We start from the raw sequence: 23,836 nt of genomic DNA, 5'->3' as shown, positions 1-23,836 counted from the left end.
AATAATTAGTATCAAATTATTTAGAACGATTGGTCAGTTCCTAAAATATCTTCATGGTAGAAACTTCCTTCTGGTCTTGCAGATTTTTAATCTGCAAATCTCTCCCTAACACATAATCCTACTCTATTATGCAGTTTCCTTTGTTCTTATACAGAATATGAATATTATTATTCAAGTATTTATTTACATCAGATACTTGTGTCATATTAATTACTTTGTCTGAATCACCTGTATGTCCAGGTACATATAATAAGGTTTTGAATGTTAAGCAACCAAAGGGCTCCCAGGTTTGTTCACTCCGTACCATACCTAGGACAGTGGTACATGTAGAAGAGTGCTTTTAAATTTCATAATGCTGCTGCTGAAGATGATACAGTTTCTATATACTGACTGTTGTTTTTTTTGTTTTTTGTTTTTTGGGTTTTTTTTAGTTTTAAGGCTTTATTGCAGTTATAATACATAGACATTTCATGTGTCAAGTCAATATAACTATCCATAATAACTAATCAATACTATTGCTACTAACTTGCATTTATGCTTTGCAATTAGTACAATTTATATTGACTAACTACACCTTTTATTTTTTCAACAACCCTGGGAGATAGAACATGGACCCAAGTCTACACTCTAGCACAGCAGTTCTTAATATCTGAACCATGTATGTTTGGTGTACCCAAGATGCTTTCAGATATATAAGGAAAAAGTTTTTCTACAATGATACTAAACTATCATTTACCTTTTTTACTGTGCTGATATTTGGTCTCAAGGTACAAAAGCAGGTAAAAGTATTGGTCTGACTGTTGTTTTTAAATAAAGAAGGTATGTGAACCATTTTGTCTCAGTATCAAAAGGCACATTTTAAACTTTATTTTATCTTCAATTTTTTAACTCTATAGTCTCATTTCAGGATAAATTTTGGTTACATGATAATCTACTCTGCTTTGTTGCTATTATCCTATGAGTGTTGTTTTTCCCAATTAAACAGATATATAAGAAACAGATGTTTTTTAAGAGCTGTTTGGACTTATTTTCACACCAGACTTCCTTTGTGGTTATCCTTTCATGTCAAGAAAAACAGACCTTGGCTTTCCTTATTAAAGCTTTGAGTATATATATATATATATATATATATATATATATATATATATGTGCTTAGCTTAATTATAACAACCTCAAATGAGTCCCATCATATTCTGAAACCTTCAAATTTCCAAAATTTTTAATCTAATTCCTGCCTAGGAAAATCGACGTATGTTGCTGATGTTATGTGCTGGCCACCCAGACATAACCAAAAACATACAGTCTACTTCCTTTCCATGAAGACTAAACGTGCAATTTGTTCTATGAATAATGTCAGTTGCCTTGAAGACTACACTCAGGCTGCATTTCATTTCCACTATCAGCCAACAGACTTACAGCTACCATTGTGTCAATGAGTATCTCATCTTCAACCACAGTCTAGCTTGGGTTTTACTACCTATTACCTTAGGCAATCTCCTACTGATAAAGAAGTGAGACAGGTTTTCCAAAACCTGTAGTAAAACATGTAGTAAAAACATGTAGTAAACAGGTGGGAATACTAGTTTGTAGTACTAAATCACAGCTCAACCACTGAGTCCCTCCTCCCATTTACCTTTACATTGATGTCTTTATTTATCTTGTCTCTTCAATATGAAAATCTTTCAAGTTGATTTGATGGCCAAATTAGCTGATTTATTGATTTTATGTATCATCTGTTATCAAGACCATAATCAGTCTTTCCTTCTCTATTTAGAGCTAGCTGTCATGTCATGCTGTCACATCCACAATTAACAAGTATGTTGGACACTGTTGTGTCTTCTCATGGGCCCATTTCCTATGAGCCCCAGTCATTGTGGAGAGGATTGGATTTGGTGAAGATGGAGTTAAATGTGTGAGGGCTTCTTGGAATGTATAATCCTTGAAACTCTGAAATGATAAATGATTTGGAGCATATGTGGTTATTATTGTGGTTCTTTAGCTCATGTTACTTTAGTACCATGGGAGTTAAAAAAGTACACATATGCAAGGCTCTGTAATATGAACTAGAAAGTCCTTTAACCACGTACATCAACAGCAACCAATTTTTTAGTAGTATAATATAAGTCATTAAAATAGTGTCTAATAAAAAAGAGCTGTGGTATCAACAGACTGATTTCAGGAAAACCAACTAGAATGCCACCGATATCTCCATATATGTGAACTGAAGTTTTAAAAGCATCTATTTCTTTGCAAACAGAGAATAATAACACATTTACTCTCAAGCCTTAAGCCAACATAAAATATTTACAAGAACAGCATAGCAACTGATGTGTTTTAATTTGAGCAATTTGGAATCATCCTCTGCTAAGTTTGTACTCCAGAGTAAAGTGCTATCCCAATGTTGATAAAAGGGTTATGATGGAAATGATATGGTGGGAGTTAAAATAGATCAACACTCAAATTTCTCTGATCACTTTACTATAAGACTTCTTATAGTCCCTTTATTTCAGAATATTGTTGTGTATTAAAAAATCCAACATTTAAAAATATTTGCATTTTTGTGACAGTCAAGAGATAAGATAATAGGATCTCTACTATTATAATGAGAAAAAGATAAGATTGGGCTTTAGGTAAAAAGATAACCAATAAGATTAAATGAGTCTAAATGCTTTCTATTAAAGGAATCCAAATAATACACATAAAATAACAATCTCAAATAACTTCCTTACAAGATGAAAGACAAATAATTCTTGTATTAAATAAATAGAAGTGCAAATTACAGAGAAAGATCATGAGGAATCAGAAGTAAATACTTTATACAGTGTGATCCAAAAGTTATAATATAATATAAAATAAAATATAATATAATATAATATAAAAAAGAAGACATTAATTGTGCCTCCTTCATATTTTCATACACAATGCTTCAGAAATACTAATTAATCGAGAGAGGAACTTTGAAATAGTCTTGAATTCTCCCTACTGCAACTAAACTATTTTGAGTACATTACAGTTCAAATCCTAGCACATGAATTAACCTCAGAAATTGTTTAGTCCAAAACACTTATTCTTATGAATTACAGAAGTAAGGCTAAGAAAAGTTAACTGATTTGAATGAGTAAAAAAATTTTTAGAGTGAAAGTAAGGACAAGCATCCAGGCTTCTTGAAACCTTGGCCACCCATCTTTTCAGACCAAATTATCAAGCCATTTTAATTTATTTAACATTTAAATTTAATTATGCAATTTTTAAAAGAAAATAAAGCTAAGAATTAGAAAACCATTTGAGAAGGGAAATAAGATGGACAATTTCTTGTAGTTCTGTATAGTCACATGTATGAAGATATTTTTTATCCTGTCACTTAGCTATGTTCCTTTTTAAAAATTGTTTTAATGTGTATTTATTTTTGAGAGAGAGAGAGTGCTTGCACACAAGCATGAGTGGGGGAGGGGAAGAGAGAGAGACACAGAATCTGAAGCAGGCTCCAGGCTCTGAGCTGTCAGCACAGAGCCCGACGCGGGGCTGGGACTCAGGGACTGCAAGATCATGACCTGAGCTGAAGTCAGATGCTTAACCAACTGAGCCACCCAGGCGCCCCTGTTCCTTTTTAATTATTAGCCTTAACAGCACCTGAACAGAATATTTTAGAGATGAATCAATGAAAAATTTTGCTTGCGGTTAAATAAATCCATTCCGGGTGCTCTTTGCCTTGTTATTTCTTCAGACACAATCGATTGAATGCTTGATGAAACCCTTTCTGTCTCAGACTGTGATAACTTTTTCTAACATTTTGTTTATATATTTAGCAGTAAAAGGACTCAAGAACTGCCAAGTATTAATCAAGTAGAACCCAGTACAGTAGGGAGTCTATCCTGAGGGGAGCACCACTCATGAAGTCAGGCAGTAAGAGAAAACATTCTAACCATAATTCTAGTTTCTAACTACATGATATGAAGGCAAGGATTTTCTTTTATCAAATTTGTATGACGAAGATGACAAACTTGTTTTAAGGATTACCAAATAATGCTTCAGTGTGAATGTTATATTTATAGGATGCCTGCTTGTTTAAGGATAACAGTATTAACTACTAGAAAAAATTTATGGTGTTAAAAAAAGAACTTGAAAAAGTAATGACAACTACAAAAGATTACCATGACACCACACTTCCCTTCTCTACCTGCCCTAATTCCCTCCCTAATTTTCCATAATTCTCCTAAAAAATAAATTATATCAGGAGGATGGAAGCAATTGTTCTATCTGAGAAATTTCTAGAAAGGCCCTACTTCTGTGACAGTCCTTCGGTTATATCCTGCATCATGGTCTGCCCCAAAGAAAGCTGGCTCTTGGAAGCTGGGGTCTTCAGTTAGAACTGAATGCAGGAAGACCAAAACTCCCTTCCTGATGACCTGAATCTGTAATCAGTGCTTGTTCTTACAAGTATGGACTGGGGGACGCCTGGGGGGCTCAGGTGTTTGAACATATGCCTCTTGATTTCAGCTCAGGTCATGATCCCAGGGTCTGGGGATCCAACCCTGCAAGGACAGGCTCCAAGCTGAGCATGGAGCCTGCTTAAGATTCTCTCTCTCCCTCTGCCTTGTCCCCACTCACACACACACACACACACACACACACACACACACACACACACGCTCTCTCTCTCTCTCTCAAAACAAACAAACAGAAAACATGATTGGAGTGGGAAAGTTAATGGACAAAAAGAAGGAAATGAAAACTGAGTGCCCTCTATATGGCAAACAGTATTAAGTTTCACATCTATGATATCATTGTATCACTCATCCAAAATGCCCTCAATTTCCTATGAGTGAGGAAACTGAAGCTTAGGAAGGTTAAAAATCTATCATCAATTAGTTGGTAAATGGTATAGTTGGAATGCAAACTCGAGTTTCTCTATTCCTGAAAGACATTTCAGTATGTAATTAAATAAGTAAATAAAAATTCATACAGAATTAACTCACAAATTTTTTTTAATGTCTATATTTATTTTTGAGAGAGTCCAGAGGGAGAGGGGCAGAGAGGAGGACAGAGGATCCAAAGTGGGCTCCGTGTGGACAGCGGCAAGCCCGAGGTGCGGCTCAAACTCATGAACCACAAGACGATAACCTGAGCCAAAGTCGGACGCTCAGCCACCCAGGCACCCCTCACAAGTGTTTTTAAAGAAAGACATAGTCATTTCACAAGCATGAAATATCATATACAGTAGAACAAAATTAAATATTATAAACCCAAAAAGCTGTTTATGGTTTTGATAGATAGAAAAATATTATCAAAACATTAATATTACCCCTTAAAATTATTTTTAAGCAACAAAACATTTTAAATAAAAATAAGACCATTTTTAAATTTGTCTGGCAAACAAGTGTGCTAAGGGCCGATATCCTGACTCAATACTTCTATTAAACTGACTTTCCCCCCTGAACTCTCAAAAGACATTCAGAGCACAGTATTTCAAAGCTAGTTTGACACGTACTGTCACAATGACAAAAATGACCGATGAAAATCAATGGACATGTCAAAACAGCAGCTCATGTTCATGGGTCCTTTTATGACGGATCTCAGTAAAATGTCTTTATTTCAGTGCTTATGAGAATAGCTGCAGCTCTCAAAGTGTGGCCCGCAGATCCCTGGGAGTCTCTGAGACCTTTCAGGACATTTGTGAAGTCAAAATTAATTTTTTTAGAAGGCTAAGATATTATTTGCCTCTTTCACTATATTGATACTTGTACTAATGGTGCAAAACCACAGAAGTAAAACTGTTCATGGTGCCTTAGTACAACGTGGCCCCAGATTATACCTGCAATCATTGTACTCTTCAATGCCATGCACTAGCAGTGGAAAAACAAAGCACAAGTTTCACCTAAGAGTGTCCTTGATGAAGCAGTAAAAATTGTTTTATTACATTTCAACCCTGAATATTACATCTTTTAAATATTCTGTGTGACAACATAGCAAGGAAGCAGAAAGCATTTTCTTTTTTTTTTTTTTTAACGTTTATTTATTTTTGAGAGAGAGAGAGAGAGAGAGAGAGAGAGAGAGAGAGAATCTGAAGCAGGCTCCAGGCTCTGAGCTATCAGCACAGAGCCTGACTTGGGGCTCAAACTCATGAATCGTGAGATCATGACCTGAACCAAAGTTGGACACTTCACCAACTGAGCCCCTCAGACACCCCAGAAAGCACTTTCACTGCATAGGAAAGTATGATGGTTGGCTTAAGGAAAAGCAGGTACGATTGAGTAGCAAACTGAAACAGAGGCTTTTCCCATGAAGGATTATTTTTACTTGAATGAACTGACAGACTATACTTATTCAGACTTGGGTATCTGACAGACATCTCAAAAATTAACAAAGTGATGGGGCACCTAGGTGGCTCAGTCAGTTGGGTGTCCGACTTAGGCTCAGGTCATGATCTCATGGTTCACGGGTTCGAGCCCCGCGTTGGGCTCTATGCTGACAGCTCAGAGCCTGGAGACTGCTTTGTGGATTCTTTCTCCCTCTCTCTCTGTGCCTGCCCAGCTCATACTCTGTCTCTCTCTCTCTCTCTTAAAAATAAATAAAACATTAAACAAAAATTAACAAAGTGAGATTATCACTTCAAGGAAAAGTGACAGTATTTTTTGCCAAAGATAAAACTCAAGCTTTTAAGAGAGAGAATTAGAGTTTTGGAAAACTTTTATCTACCATTATAAACTTGATAGCTTTCAAAGGCTACTGAGAATTGTGTGGCGTAAATGAACGTGATTTTTGGAAACTATATAATGAAATGTGTCAACATTTGGAAGATCTACATAAACCAACATTTTCCAAATAACCAAAACATAATGTTATAAAATCATGAATAAAAGATACATTCAAAGTCAAAATATACCCAGTCAATTTCAATGTAACAGAATATGAAAAGCTCACTGATACAGTTTCTGAATCTCTGAAACTACTGCTTGCTAGGTTTTGGTGTAGTATAAAAGAAGCCTACACACAATTATCTAAAAAGGCTATTAAAATACTCCTCCTTTTCCAACCACATAATTATATGAGGCTATACTTTTTCATATACTTCCACCAAAACAACACAGCAATAAATTGAAGCAAAAGCAGATATAAAAATCCAGTTATGGTGCGCCTGGGCGGCTCAGTTGGTTAAGCATCCGACTTCAGCTCAGGTCATGATCTCACAGTTTGTGAGTTCGAGCCCCGCGTTGGGCTCTGTGCTGACAGCTCAGAGCCTGGAGCCTGCTTCATGTTCTATGTCTCTCTCTCTCTCTCTGCCCCTCCCCCACTCATGCTGTCTCTGTCTCTCAAAAGTAAATAAATATTTAAAAAATTTAAAAAAATACATTTGTCTTCTATTAAGTCAGTCATCAGAGATTTGCAAAAAATATATTTTAAGAAGTGGCAAAGCAGTCAGTTTAAAATGAATTTAAAACTCTTCTCACTAAATATTTTTTTTTGTTTTGGAATATATAGTAATGTTTCACTTCAATATTCTAATTATGTTAAGTAATAGTCTTATTGTTATTATTTGTACTAATTTAAGAAAAATAACTTTAAATTTCTGTTCTAATTCCTAATACAGAATTTTTTTTTTCATTTCTAATATAGTAAATATCAGTAGTTGTAACCCACAAAAACAAAAGCTCTTTGGAGTCCTCAATAATTTTTAAGAAGAGCTATGGTGTCCTGAGGCCAAGATATTTATGAACCACTATGATTTAGAAATAATATGTTTAATAATTAGTTAGATGATAGTATATAGCCAAGACTGAATTTTGTTCAGAATTTGCCTTCCTTTTTTTAAAGATGAGTTTCTCAATGTAGGAGATATAGGCTTTCTGACTTAGCATCTCTTCAGGAAAACCACCCACCTGCTATTTTCAGTACAAGTGGCTGGTCCTGTTCTTGGATCAAGAGGACATAAACAGCTTTACCTGTCAGAGTACTGCAACCCCCCTGAGGAATGGGAAGATGACTCAGACAGGCCAAAAAAAGGAATCTCTGCATTTACAATTTTGGCTATGCTGCTAGCTCTAAGAATGATGCAAGCCCAGAACTGTGGGTGGATATCTTTGCTAAAAAGTAGGGAAACTATCAGAATGCAGCCAACACAGGAAGTAAAGACAAAAGGAAAAAAATGTGTCCTGATGACACTGAACCTCTATAACCAACGTGCTTGAAGATGGATACATCTCTGGCTTTTCTGGTTATGAAAGACAATTAACTCCTTCTACTTCAGTGTTTATAAACCGGATTCCTATTGCTTGCACCAAAATGAATCTTAATACAGAATTTACTACCTGGAAATGGGCACCTAGGTGGCTCAGTCAGTTAAGCATCTGACTCTTGATTTCGGCTCAGGTCATGATCTCATGGTTCATGAGTTTAAGTCCTGCATCAGGCTCTGTACTGAAGCATGGAGCCTGCTTGGGATTCTCTCTCTCCTTCTCTCTCTCTGCCCCTCCCTCCCTCACAAGCACATATCCCCCCCCCCCCAAAATAAATAAATAAAAACGTTAAAAAAAACAGACTTTAAAATGCTATATTAGCTCAGCTGAGATGAGGTCGAGGACTCACCCATTCCAGGTTAGGGAAAGAGTAAAAGCTATTATCTGATAGCAAAGTGTCAGTTAAAAGGCTCCTAATGTATCTTAGAACTCAAATCACATAATATCAAGGATAGAGTTTTTGATCAGGAAAAAAGTGTCAAACTCTTGGAGGGTGTTGGCTCCTTCTTTCAGCCTTCAGAGGAAAGGACAGCCTGCGGCCTAATCTGGCAGTTGTGAAAGCAGAGAGGAAAAGGGATTCAGTCTTTCTTGAGAGTCGTCCTTTCTGCCTATGCTTGGCACTCTAAAATGGTCAATAGCGGATAACCATGTGTCTTTTGTGGTGGTAGATATATAATTATCTGCCTCTTGCTAAAGTCAGTGCAAGTAGAAAGCACAATGAGAAAAGGGATGGAGATCCTGGTGAACCAGGGGAGCTGGAGGGTCATTTCCAAACACGTCCCCTGACTAACAGAGAACAGTTACAACTCTTCCAGGAAAGCCATCTCCAGGACTCCTACCACTGGGAAGACTAAGATCTGCAGGATGTCAGTTCATGGTCTCCCAGTTTGGGCTCCAGATGGCCTGGGGGAGGGGCAGAGTCTAAAGGCAGATTGTTCAGAGGAACAAACAATGAGGGCTGGAACCAGAGTGGTGGGCCATGACTATACAAGAGTCAATCCAGAAAATATCCAGGAAATAAACAGCATGCCAGTCCTAGCAAGAGATCCGGTGGCATTGCCAGAGAAATGCCGAGGCTCACCAAACAGACCTGAGGATGCCCAACTTATAAGGCAGATTTCAGGCCCCAAACCTGTACCAACAGCAAGGAGGAACTGCAATGTTTGTAGCTGTTAAGACGAAAGCCTCCCAGTGTGCATCTGCCATGTGGCTATGTAGGACAATGGAAAGGGAGTAGCTCCCAGAAAGCAGTGACAGGCCGGCCAGATTCTTGAACAAAGAACTCCCTCCACTGCCAGGTCAGGTAGTCCTCGCTTTCTCTGTCCAGCCTGAGATGACTGCTATGAGACTGAGATCGCTGTTAGTGGTTGCCTTTCTTCTCTCCCTTTGCCAAACGGAAGTTTTGTTGCAGCAAGTGTTTTCTCTCTGCCACTGTTAACTGGTAGTGTTAAACACAACATTTAGCCAGAGGTTGCCTGAACACGAGGAGCTAGTTTAGGTACAACCAAGAAAAATATCATAACTTAGAGATTCTGGAATTAAAGTTGAAAAGAGTAACTGGAGGAGCCTAACAGCTACCTCCCTTTAGAGTGGAGGTAAAGCAAATTTTCTTTGTATAGGTGTATTTGCATTATATTAGCCAGGGCCATTTGGGGAATTATGTAAGTGCCAAAGAAGGTATATATGGATGCGGGGCAGCCAATGCGAGATGTAGTTAACCCGTGTTTTGTTCAGCCCCAAATCTCTTTGGGACACTATCTCTTCCCCATTCTGAGTCCAGTGGTTTGGGTGGGCTGATCCCATCTACTTGGTTCTAGGAGCAAGCACAGTCCCAGGAGTCTGGCCAGTTAAGTAAGTACTCGATTTCTTCAGGCATTGTGATTACATCCAGGGATGGTCACATGATCAAAACCAGGCCAATAAAAGCTCCCCCTGGGACTTTGGTTGGAGCTATTGAAACTAGACTTTTTTGTATTTTTTCATTAGGAATGCCAGCTGCCAGTACAGTGCAAACACAGAAATATTGCTAGTCATTTTTGCTACATTGTGGGGAGAGCCTACCCAATAATGGAGCGAATAGCTAGTTTAGCAAAGCAGAGAGATGAGTAAAAAAGTCTTTATGAACTCCTGGATCTAGCCCTATGTAATGCTAGACAGACAGATTAGTTTTGTCTTTGCAAATTATTTGAGCCAACAGATTATCTTTTTCCACTTCAATGAGTTTGAGTTAAGCTTTTGTCATTTTCAAACAAAAGAATCCTAATATACATAACCAAATAAAGTGATTTTTATTTCATTTTTATTTTTTTAAAGAGAAATCATTGAACGTTCACCTAAAACAATACTTTCTTTTAAAAAAAAAATCACATGTATTTCTGGAGTCCAATATGTATTTGCTTCCTTAACAAATATAGCATGTCAGGAGAGAAGTTGTTAAGGATTCTGTAGGGGGAAAATCACTGTAACTTGATGTAGCATTAGAAACTAATTAAAGTCACAAAAATCTGTTCTAGAGGATAATGCCCCAGGACAGAGTGATGAGAGCCAACCATTTATTATTTATATCCTACTTACATTCAAAAAAGTTTTGTATCTCTTTGCCATAAAAGGCACTATCTAATAAAAAAAAAAAAACACTGAAGCAAGTTAAAAGTCAAAATATCCAAGTTATAAAGTGAAGGAGAGGGTTGAACTAAAAATCCTAGGTTGAGTTTCTCTGCTAGAATCAAGGACAAAACTGGTCTCTGAGCTTCTGAAAAGGCAAAGTAAAATGGGTATTAAGAAGTTTTGTAGCATGGTTATCTTACTTAAAGTACCCACTTCATCAGAGAGAGATCATCTTATTTCTAACACTAAAGTCTAGAAACAATTTATGACCTAGCTCTTCATACACTAGCACTGAATAATATAATTGAGAGTCTTTAACAGAAGCTTCATAAGAGATACAGAAATATCCTTTTTATGGCTATTATAGAAAAACTGACCCTTAATTAAAGCTCAGAGGCCCTTGTTAAATTATAAATCTGTGAAGGCAATTCTGGGGGGAAGATTAAAATAATGAAGCACACATGATCTGTTCTTAGTCTTGTGGCATGATATAGAAGCAGACTTTATAGAGTATTCTAGGTGAAAAGCAGATGAGAGTAGTATGTCCCTTAAGACCACTCCCCACAAACATCTGTTGATTCATAAAAGCTTATAATAAAAGTTATAAAGAAAACCACTGGAAACTAAAGACTAAGATCAGTAAAGGAAATTAAGTATCTAAAGCAGACGGCTGACTAAAAAGATATCTATGTGCACAAAGCCCCTATAGGGTGAGCAAAGTTTTATCATGAAAATCAAAGTCTTACTTGCATTTCTTCCACAATGAGAATAAGAAGTATAAGAACATATAACAAAGAGCTTTTGGAATTCAGAGTCTTAGAGAAGAGACAAAGTCCCTTCCCTAGAGCAAAGAAAGAGTTTTTTTTTTGGTTTTGTTTTGTTGTTTTGTTTTTATTGAATACTTTTTATCATTCTTCAACCATAGCTTTAGTAAAGTTCTTGTAACCTCAGTCTAGATTTCTGCATGATCTTTCTCTCCAGGTTTCCTACTTGTGGATTTACTTCAACTACTTTCTTCTCATGATTTACTTTGACCATGTTGGTCAATTCCTCACAGGACCTACTGTATTTTTTTAAATGCTCTAAAACACAAGATTGCAAGTTATGCTTACAAATCCTTCTAATTTATTTTACCTTCCTGTTTTTTAGTCCCTTCATTTGTTCGTTTTTCCCATTCTACCACCCTTACTAATATCTTCCTTTTCTGCCTTTTGACTAGCCAGGGTCTTTTGGCCTATGTAAATATCCTCAAAATTTCCACAGAGGGCAAGGAACTCTCACTCATGCCCCTGGAGGGATTAGGAAGGAAGGAACACTTGGGGTCCCTCCTTCTCTCCCTCATTCAGTCCTCCCCTCTGGAGGAAGAGGGACTTATCTCAGAGGCTAGTAACCTATAGCCCAGGGCCTGTTTTTATACAGCCTACATACATTTACATGTTTCACATGGTTGGGGAAAAAATGAGAAGATTATCTCAACACATGCCATATGAAATTTAACATTTCATGTCAACATTATGAGTTGAATTGTCTCCCTTAAATTCATATGTTTAACTCCTCATACTTCAAAATGTGACCTTAATCTGCAAAAGGGCCATTCGTTGCAGATATAACTGGTTAATACAAGTTATACTGGAGTAGAGTGGGCCCCCAGTCCATTATTACTGGTGTCCTTACAAAAAAGGGAAATTTGGACAGAGCTACGCTCACAGGGAGAATGCCAGGTGAAGATAAAGGCAGAGATCACGTTGATGCTTCTACAAACTACGGAATGCCGAGATTGACAGCAAACCACTAGAAACTAGGAGCCAGGCATGGAGCAGATTCTCCCTCACGGCCCTTGAAAGGAACCAACCCCGCCCACACCTTGGGCTCAGACTGCTGGCCCCCAGAACTGTGAAGCAATACATTTCTCTTGTTTAAGCCACCCATTCTGTGGTACTTCGCACAATAGTCATAGAAAACTAATACAACAGCCATCCTAATTTATTTATATGTTAATATAGTGTTGCTCTCATGCAACAACAGCAGAGTTGAGCAGTTGGAACAAAAAATCATATGGCCTCAAAGACTAAAATATTTACTCTCTAGTCCTTTACAGATACAGTTTGCTGATTCCTGATTTATGTGATTGTTAAGATAGGGGAAAGGGTCACTAGTCAAACCCAGTACATTTTCCTTGTATCTCTCCTTCAATAACTGTCTGCTGATCTTTTGTCAACCCCTCTCTCCCACAGAGAGGTCTGGAAATGTCCAGCTGACCTTCCTGTCACTAGTAAGTTCTGTTCAGGATAAAAGTAAGGGGTAAATAGGAAGGCAATTTGGGGTCCAAGGCATGGTCTACAATTCAGCCTTATCAGCAGTAAATATTTTATTTTGATCTCTTTCTGACACCTGTATGTATTTCTCAGTTGGTCTCAATCTGGAAGAGAGTTATGAGGTTCACGGGCGTCCACAAACCTCAACTTCTTCCTCCTCATAGCAAAAGAGTGTTGGAAATCTCATTTCCTTCTTGAAGTGTTTCCAAAGAGGAAGTGAGTGCTGATTTATTTTTTAACCTGGCCATATCCTCTCTGGATATGCAATTCTCATGACTCATTCTTAAATTCTAGACCACATAAAACTGCTTACACTAATGCTCACACAACTTAGATGGTTTTTTATGCTAAAACATCATGTATTTATGTAAGTATCTGGATGTCCTTTTACAGAATAGATCTAAGTACTATCATCTCCCTCACATTATAAACTCCTGAGCATGTTTTTGTTGAACTTAAGGTCTGGTTTTTTAACGACCAGCATAACGCTGTGCTAATTAATGCGGTTTCCAGCATTAATGAAGGAGACCCTACTAATCCACTACCGACAATATTATTCAGGTAGATTCATGAGGAAGAGAAGATGGAAAAGACTGATGATAATAGCTATGTAATTTGAACCACATTTCAAGCACTAATAAAAATATCTAGAAATATACCTGAGAAAGAAAACTCAGTCTCTAGTTTGTCACCCATAGCTTGTCATTTACTCAATGAACCCATTGATATATATGGAAAATGCCCATTACAAGCAAATTCTGACATCCTATGGAGGGAGAGGCATGAAAAATAATAATATAAAATGAACGGTTGGTAAAAGGCCTTGACACTCAGGCAGAAAAATCTGGCTTTGAGTCAACAGATGTGTACAAAAGGTAACTGAGAAAATGGAGTTTTAGGGAAAATTGTTCCAGCAGCTGTGAATGTAGAGATATCAGCTTGATAACCTAAACTATGGACCTGTCTGGCCAGAGGGAAGGAAGGCAGGGGAAGCCACAGAGTCTGTTGGCTAGAGAGATCTAAGGATTTTCAGGGAAATAACTCCCCCCAAAGGCAGGCCAGCTGTGTTTAAATTCAATGGGGCACTGCTGGAGGAACACGACAGTTGGGAACAGCTTGGAGCTTGTTACCTGGACATTTCTCTGGCTCAGCCTCTGTGGACCTTTCAGGGCTAAATACAATAAAAAGGGAATAAACGTGAAAAGGGCAGTTTCCATTAAGACTCTGTTGAGGGCAGTGTTTAACAGCATTTGTAACAATGGAAGCTGGGGGTGAGGTGGGGGGTGGGGCAAAAGGGCACTTCCCCACTCAGGGGTGACCCTGCAGCTGGAGTCTGGGCTGCACCCTGGAACAGCCTGGAGCTAAACCAGACAAACGAGAGAGCATAACATTTGGGCAGCCTCAGTACCTTAGGAGGGTTTCAGTTGCTTCAGCATATGGGCAGTAATAAATCACATCATGGATTCCAAACTGGATCACAAAATAATGAAAACAGTGCCTGCCACCATGTAACCAGCAAATCCAAGTCACAAACATATGTGAACTCCTCCCCCGTCCCTTCTCCTCCCTCCACAAGATTCCTAGGGGAAAAAAGACCCTGAGACTCCTGGAGCTGGTTGGCAGAAATCGTAGAGTCGGGGTTATAATAAATGGAAGTGGAGCCTTAAAACCTGCTCCAGGTTGCATGGCTTGGAAAACACAACTTACAAAGATGTAAAAGAGAAGGGAATATGGTAGAGAGGCAAGCACTAGAGTGCTAATCCTGTTAAATATCTCTCGTGTGACCTTGGTCAGGGCATTCAGATGTTCTGGGCTTCAGATCCTGTATCGAAAAAGTGGAATCTTTCACATGTCCTCACGAGGTTATTGTGAAGCTCAAATGGGATCTTGTGTGAGAAAACCCCAAACTTTAATAAAGTGTCATTTTTTAAAGTTTATTTATTTATCTTGAGAGAGACAGAGTGCACGAGCATGGAGGGGCAGAGAGAGAGGGAGAGAGACAGAATCCCACAAGATGAACTGTGAGATCATGACCTGAGCTGAAACCAAGAGTCGGATGCTCAACTGACTGAGCCACCCAGGTGCCCCTAAAGTGCCATTATTTTAATTCTAGACTATTGCAGAAGAGGCTATTGAGAAAAGGTTGTGACTACACCAATCCCATTGTCACCTGATATAAAAATGTTTCTGTGTCTTCCAAAGTGATTTTCCAAGTAACTTTTCTTAAATACACAATTGTCTCAGAGAAACCTAAAGTTCCTTCACATGACTGATTTTAGGAGCATCTGTGTATGTCTGTCTACTCCAAGGGGACATACCTGGGAAAATGCAGCTATGGCTGGCACAGGAGAAATGAAGGACAGAAAAGTCTTTTGGGCATAGAAAGTGGAAACCATAAAAATCTTGGCCTTACTTTAACATTTCTCAGAGTATAGGAGAGTCAGCGTGTGATCTCATTGGTAGCAATGGTTCTACTGGGAAATCTTAACTTTAAATTGCCTGCCAATCTCTATTTTGTGTGTCTAAGAAGAGCCATTTATCACGTTTATGAAGCCACCAAAAGCCCACATTAAGAGGGAAAAAAAATAATTATTGAGCAGTACATGCCCTCACACTAAATATATAATGAGAGCAATGGTCTGAAGGCTCTAAAGATGGGTAATAAATGTTTTGATAAAACAAGTCTAAGATTGCCCCCAACAGAAAGACAGCCCTCCCTCACCTCCACTAACTCTCTGATACACACCTGGGGGTGGGGGCAAGTTTCTGACATTTAATAATGTCTGGGGTGATAAAATTTTCCCTGGCAGCTCATCTTTATAGAACAGCCTTTTCTTTAGCCAATAACAATAACCCATGTATGTATAGGAGTTTCATAATTAACAAAGCACTTCATATAGATAAAAATTACTTTAGGGGCGCCTGGGTGGCGCAGTCGGTTAAGCGTCCGACTTCAGCCAGGTCGCGATCTCGCGGTCCGTGAGTTCGAGCCCCGCGTCGGGCTCTGGGCTGATGGCTCAGAGCCTGGAGCCTGCTTCTGATTCTGTGTCTCCCTCTCTCTCTGACCCTCCCCCGTTCATGCTCTGTCTCTCTCTGTCCCACAAAAATAAATAAAAAACGTTGAAAAAAAAAATTAAAAAAAAAAATTACTTTATTGCAGAAAGGAGATTTGGGGGTTCACTCAAAATCGGTATGTCATTATGCATATTAGATTCAGGATGTCTCTTTGCCCTTTAGATTTATACATTCATGGAGTTTTTAGTCACTGCCTTTGGAATTCACCTTTTCTTCCTGTCTTGCTCTAGGGACAGAGTTGTTTCTCAGACTTACCTTAAGAAAACCAACACCATCTGTGAATGAACTCCAAGTTCATCCTTTAATCCAAGTAGAAACTGATCCCTTTACAACTTCCTGAAGTCTCACTCAGTGAACCATACCATAGTCATATAAATATGCCCTTCATCAGTCTATTTGTTGGGAGTCACTGTTCAAAGTTAGGCAAATCTCTTAACTTTCTCTCTTTCTCTCACTGTCTTCTTATTGCTTTCCCTAACTTCGGTTCCACAAGATTATTTCTTGATTATTTATTTATAATAATTTACTCGTAAACAAATATATAAATGGTTTTGGTTATCATCTTATCTTTCCTCAGGGTTTATCACCCAGGGCTGCTCTAACCACATGTGGCTATTGAGCACCTGGAACGTGGCTAGTCTGAATGGAGAGATGCTTTAAGGATAAGATAACAGCAGATTTTGAGACCTTAGAACCCCAAAGAGAAAGCCATATTTTATTGATAATTTTTGTGTGCTGATTACATGTCAAAATGAAAATGGTAACATTTTAGATATACTGGTTTCAATAAAATATATTATTAAAATTAATTACTTTTACCTGTTCCTTTTCCTTTTTTTTTAAGTGGCTGCTAGAAAATGTAATATTACCTACGTGGCTCACATTGTACCTCTAGAGGCAGCACTGACCTAGAGCTTTTACCTTTGCATCCTAGGTCTTCCTCTGAGCCCCACCCCCACTCCCAATCCAAACCCAATCTCCTGGCCTATTTTCTTTTTTCATAGGCACAAACATCCCTGCTGAGCTAACAACCCTTTTTGATTACACCTACCGTAGCCAAAAGAATTTCTCAGCCTGCATATGTTGGGGAATAGGTACTTGTACACACTGCCACTCATCACAAGTATGCTGGCCCTGAAGTTATTCCATTAGAAAGAAAAACAAATGTTTTCCTTATTCTTGAAATGATGTCTGGAGACAAAACAAAGGAAGCAGAGCAAGACCAGAATATTCACAGATATTCCTGCTGGTCTTGGAAAGCAAAACCAGCTTCCCAGAAAATTACATCCAGTAAGACAGTGCTACATGGAGTGAAACAAATTTAGTCCTGCTATTCAAGGAGTGCATAAAGGTTCCTCTGAGAGTGTGGAGTTAATAAAAATGGATGGTGAAACCGGTTGTATTTTTCTTGAAGGAAGTTCATAGGCAGTATCAATCCAGCCCAAGGGAGCAATGGGCTGAATATTTTCCAAGTGTTTGACATAAACAGCAAAACTTATTCTCTCCACTGTGGTTTGCCATTATTTTTACACTTCCGATATTTTTACAGACAAATCAATCTATGTACAGACATGTTTACATCAAACCACTGTTAATCCCTGATGTATTCAAACTTGATTTACAATGACCAGAATTTACAAAGAACCACGTACCCTGTCTCCATGCCCTCTCTACCTACTGCCCCCTCCTGGCCATGTTTTCTTCCTCTGGCCTCAAGTTCTGCCTGGGACTGGTTAAAAGCTTTTAGAGAATGAAGCTTTTAGAGAATCAGTGAAAAGGTGCCTGTGGGAAAACAGAAACCATTTAGGGCTGATCTTCCCAGTCCTGCTACCCCACTTCCCACCCCCTAGCCTCTGAAATAGCTTCCTGTGCATTGCCTGATTTGCTTTTATTTCCCTGTGTTACACTACCAGAATTACCCAACCCCACCACAGATTTATTTGGTTTAAATGAGAATCTTTTAAAAATGCAAATATTCCTGAGAGTGTTAAAGGGCTTTCAGTAATTTACACATTAGTGTGAATTTATTCAATCAAATTGCCTCTCTACTCTCCTGTGATTAGCAGCCCATTCACTCCCTGTCTTCCTCAGAAATAAGGACAGAAATCTAATTCCAAAACAAAGGATTAGAAAGCTGCCTACATGTGGCTACTTCTTAAATATGCTAAGATATTAACATTTTAGCTGCTAAAAAAAGTCATGTCAAGTCTTTCAAGACATTTTATTTCAGTGTAGCAAATTCATTGTGCTCTTCCTTTTAGTGGAACTGCCTCTTGGCAGTAAAATGATTTGAAAGCAGGGAGCTTTGAGGAAATTTCCTTTCTACTTCATGGAGTTAAAAGGTGGGGTGGGACATCAGTTTAAGGTCCTGTGGTCTTAGCTGTGGGGAAGAACATTTCATTTTTGGTTATAGGTCTTGAGAGGGGGACAGGGAAGACAGACTATGTAAATCAGGGGTCATAGGCACAGTTCAGTAACTCACCCCTGCCACTCACTCTCCAGGAACACTTGTGTAATTTCTAAAGAACATGCATTTCAGGACAATGACAATTATGACCAGAAATTCAGTCACTTCCTCACTCTGTATGTCTTGATAAAGATTTTACTGGATATTCAAAGTCTTTAGGACCCTAATATGTTGTTTATGGACCAAGTCCATTTACAATCTCTAATCGGATCCCACCTATGACTCGGGCCAACCCAGCATCCTGTCTTCCACAGGTCACTTAACATCACAACACATGCCTAACTCAATAAGCCACAGAAAACATAATTCTTGATGACTACAATGTTCTTAATTCCTGTCCCAAGTTCATAACACAAAAAATCTTTGCATCCTAGTGGAGAGACCTTGAAAATTTAGGAAATCATTATTTATCCAAACTTCTTGTAGAAGATGATGCATTAGCAACACTTCTAAGCCTCACATCCAGGCAACCCAACACAAAAACAGCAATCCTTATAAGGTTCTACCCAGAGTAGGCACTCAGTAAATATTTGCTGGCTGACTTGTTCAATTTGCTTTAAAATTCACTGTGAAATGTCCACCCTGTTTTACATGCAAATGTATTTCTTTCAGTACCATCTCACCATAGATATCAAATCATTTGCAGTTACCATCTGGTACATAGCTTTGGCACATGCATATGTGATACACAGGTCTGTGGAGTAGAGAATGTATTACAACAGTTGATGCTGTTATCCACTCAAGCCTTAGAGGAAATGTGTATAATCAATAAAGGCTATAAAATAAACCAAAATGAAAGCTCTGACTTTTTCAGATACACCATGCTTAAAATACTTTTTAACAATTCAGAGAAAAAACATTCTTGGTTGGTAGCTGGCGGGATTTCATGGGCAAATACAACTAGTCAGGGCTTCAAGAATGCAGTGGCGGCATACGGCTTGTGACAGCATATTTTTAATCACACAACTGGGCTGCGTTCCTGAAACAGATGTGTACAAACGTACACAGACATGGCTCTGTACGTATTAGCTCTGGTAAATACTCTCTAAATCTGGAGGCGACAAAAGGAAAGACCTACACATTCTAGAATAGTCAGGGATGACTTAATCATGGAAGACAACAGAAAAAAACAGCGCTTTATTCTCTAGGATATTACTTTAAAAAATAATGTATAGTCTCTATTTTACATGTGCTAGACCAGTGTTTACATACAGATAATTTCTGGGAATTACAACCTCAGCCTCATTTGTTTCCCTGACAGTTGCTGCTATGAGGATATATTTCACAAATTCTTCTCATCCCTTTGACCATGCAGAAATCCTCTGAGATTCCCCACTGTGGATCCCAACCAGGAATCCATGCAGTAGTTATGCTGGAAATAACTGCAAGGAAGAATTAATAAGAGGCAGGATACGTACCCCCAGCATCACCACCCATGGCTTCTCCTCCCCCCCATTTCTTACCTATCTTTCTACCAGCCAAGGTGCAGGATCACGTGCCCAGTCTCTAGCCCTGTTCCATCCCAACTCAGCCCCCCAGTTGTTTCTTAACTCCTCCTTAGCTTCCAGGAAACTCACTGAACCTAGGTGGCCTTCAAAGTATAGATAAATACAACATGAGACCCACCACTTATCTGTGTCTTATCTCCCTTTAACACTCTTTTGGGAAAAATAAAAAGTACTGATAGGAGGATATTATGTGGAGCCCCTTTTCCCATTATCTCTTTCTTATAATTTCCAATACAAACCCTTAGAAAAACTGTGGAGGGAAGAGTTGTCCTTGCTGAAACTACTCATTTCTCATCAGTCAAGGAATAAAAGAAATAATAGTTGAAAGCCAAGAAGGCAGCAATGGAAACAGCAATGTGCTGCCCACATTCTGGTGGTCTCAGGAGAAAAGAAAAGGGATGTAACCACAACTCTGGCCAGGTGGAAAAATTCTCAGAATTCCTCCGAGATAGAAAGTCTTCTCCCCTTACAACTCTTCAGTTCTCGACATCCTAGAACCCACTAACTTTTTGTGGTGTGAATGTGTATCCATCTTCCTTTCATTATTAAAACCCTGCCACATTAGTCCAATTGTGTCTCAGTAGCAACTCCCGCCACTACCCCTGAGCAGAAAGGAGACCTTACGAGTAAGAAAAACTGGAACACACTATAGTGTGAAACACTGTATGAGTGCCAGCCCTTTTGTCACTATGCTAATCACTTAAGTTATTGAGGTAAGCGGCAGCCTGGACTTTAAGTTGCTTCAAGTCCAATGAAGGGGGAAAAACAAAAACATACATAGACATTATTAATGTAATAAGTGCTAGAAGAACAGGGCCCTTCCTGGAGACTGAGTCTTAAGAAGCTAGTATCGTTAATTGGCGTGAAGAAGACAGGAAGGGAATTACGGTTAAAGGAACAACTGATGCAAACACAAGGAGTATGAGATGGATCCCAAAGCAGTTCGACACGGACGGAACACTAGTGAAAGGTGGAGGAGGTGAGAAGAGAGACTGCAGAAGTTGGCATGGCTAAACCGTGAGCAGCTTTGTCTAACATGCCCAGAAATTTGATTTTCTACCAAAGAAAGGGTGAAGACGTTGAAGGGGTCTTCCATAGAACAGAGACGTGATGAGATTTAACTTTATAAAAGATCATTCTGTTTGCATTTTAGATAATGAACAGGGGTATTTGACATCAAGCCCAGGCTAACAGGCTGCATTTCAGGTGAGAAGTACCTGACTCAGAGCAGTGGCATTAGGGATTCCAAGGGGATGCACTGACACATCATTAGAAGTATAGACTAGAGAGAACTTGGTGACAGTGACTATGAGTTTAAGAGAGAAGAATGAAACTAGGCTGACTTGCAGGTCTCTGGCCCAAATGATCAGCTGACTGAAAGTGCCTTTCACGGACACAGGAGAAAATGGTAAAGTTCAAGACCTGACAGACAGAGTTTGAGGTGCATTAGACATGCCAAGACAGCCAAGCAGGCACAAGAGTCTGAGTTCAGAAGGAAGAAGGGGATGCAGTTACAGATGATAGAGAATAAACCCTATGGAGCTGGCCAGCCCACACCCCCTGATTTCTGCCCTTCCCAGAATATAATGCCCACATCACTGTCTTACCCCTTCTACCCCCCCCCCCCACCATGTGTCCAGGAAGTAAACATAAATCAAGATGCTCATGAGTCACTGCCTTCAGAAATGTACCCAACTTGCTCTCTGAAGTTGAGAACAGAGAGCCAGAATAACCCCACATTTTCAAATGGTAGCTGTTTGGGCTTGGCTTTCTCTTAAACACCTCTCTTAGCCTTGGCAACCTGGCTGTCCAAAGCTATAGCTTGGCCCCATGAACTCTTTATTGTTTCTGTCAACCTAGCCTGGACCATCCCCTTAGCCAAGCAATAGCCTGTGCTAGCCCAAAAGACGTTTTTATAAACATTAGGAAAAAAACCATCCTCTTTGGTTAGCATTAACTATCTCAAGGACTCATAGTGTAGTGTCAGAAGATACCTTTGTGCTAATTAGAAAAGGTGGGCCTTGTGCAAGGCATACCATCTGTGCAGCTCTGATCTGGCTTTGGACTGAGCTATCTGGCTCTTTGGTAAGAATACGTATGCCCCGTGTAAATCCTGAACAGTTCTTGTGTCTTACTTGCAGCTACCATCAACAGCTTTTACGCTTCACTTTTCCCTAGGCAAGTGAGACCTGTGAGGAACAGACATGAATAATCCTGCCAAGGTAGAAGCCCATATACCCAACTTCGGTCGGCCTCTAAAAGTATGTAGAAATTTTGACATGCAGTGAAGGGTTAAACCTTTATCCTCCACCCTCTGCATAGCATAGGCCTGTAGGAAACACGCCTTGACTAGGAAACGTCTTGCCCTCAGTATTTGGCAGCCAGGGCCATGTTCAGAAATGAGCACATGGACCTCATGCATGTTCCACAGGGCAGTGAATTTTATACATCCAGTACTTTATGGTTGAAATTTGGTTTTGCAGGCTAGCCTGAGCAAATAAGAAAAAGATAATATGTCAGATGAACAAATGTACATTAGGCTGCCACAAATCTGTGTGGAAGGATTTGTCTCCTATCTCTGAAGAAATTGGACATTGGCAAACTTTCTCTCCTATGAAGTCTCTGACTTCGTGATATATACAGAGGAAACAGAAGCTGGTTCTTTAGAAAGTGTTCCCTAGAATAGGGAACAGAGAGGGAAACTTCTAGATTACACTGTCCATCTACCTAAAGATTCACAGATGTAACAGCAAAAGCAGTTATTCTACCAAGCCGGCCCCTGCTTGCATGCTCCATTTATTAGTGAACATCTTAGAAGGAATGCCCAATGGCATATATTGGTAGTGAAAACAGATTACAGAAAAAGATTTTCAGAGCATATAAATATTCTTGTATTAACATCTGAGATTATATACGCCTCCGCTCCCCACTCCATGTCAGTAACAATTGACTGAGGACTCAGATTACAATCTTGTTCAGAATTGGCCAAAAAAATAAAATACTCCCAAATACTTCTTACCTAATAATTTACAAAGTTACCCCATCCTGAATGAGCTAATTTGGAAATAAATTACCTGTCCCAGGATAGTTAAGAGCTTACTGTAAAAACAAAGTAACAAGAATGAAAAAAACTAGAAAATCAGCTAAAACAGGTCCCAAATGCCTCTTTGATAAATTATATTCCTTTAAGAGGCAATAGGCAATGGAATATAGCATCACACTAAAACTAATGGCTTTCCTCTTTTTAACTTTCATTGTTAATCTTAAAAAAAATAAGTTAATTTGTAATAAGCATTTTCTTCTTGAGCTGAGGAAGTTTCTGAGAAGAAAGCCTTATATAAAAGTCTACACTATCTATGGGGCACCTGGGTGGCACAATCAGTTGGGCATCAGGCTTCGACTCGGGTCATGATCTCGTGGTTTGTGGGTTCGAGCCCCGCATCGGGCTCTGTGCTGACAGCTCGGAGCCCGGAGTCTGCTTCTGATTCTGTGTCTTCCTATCTCTCTGCTCTTCCCCTGTTCATGCTCTGTCTCTGTATCTCTCAAAAATAAACATTAAAAAAAATTTTGTTAAAGTCTACACTATCTCTCATTCTTCACCAAAAAAGAAAGAAAATTTGGATCATAGCA

At 39.0% G+C, this 23,836-nt stretch overlaps 1 protein-coding gene across 7 annotated transcripts in view; it reads right to left on the bottom strand.

The window, feature by feature from the left end:
- LOC145715376 (uncharacterized) overlaps positions 1-23,836 on the bottom strand; it is a 282,156-nt gene that overhangs the window by 99,573 nt on the left and 158,747 nt on the right. The window contains exon 4 of one of the 7 annotated variants that reach the window (XR_014137481.1): positions 19,876-20,080. The exons of the other annotated variants lie outside the window; for them this stretch is intronic. The gene's annotated coding sequence lies outside the window, so the exon portion shown is untranslated. Of the gene's footprint in view, positions 1-19,875; positions 20,081-23,836 lie in introns of those variants that run through there. 7 annotated transcript variants of the gene reach the window in all.

Source organism: Panthera onca, chromosome A1 (assembly GCF_046562875.1).
Source record: "Panthera onca isolate mPanOnc1 chromosome A1, mPanOnc1 haplotype 2, whole genome shotgun sequence".
NCBI lineage: Eukaryota > Metazoa > Chordata > Mammalia > Carnivora > Felidae > Panthera > Panthera onca.
Note: the sequence above shows the minus strand (reverse complement) of the source record. Positions and strands in the feature narration are given on the sequence as shown.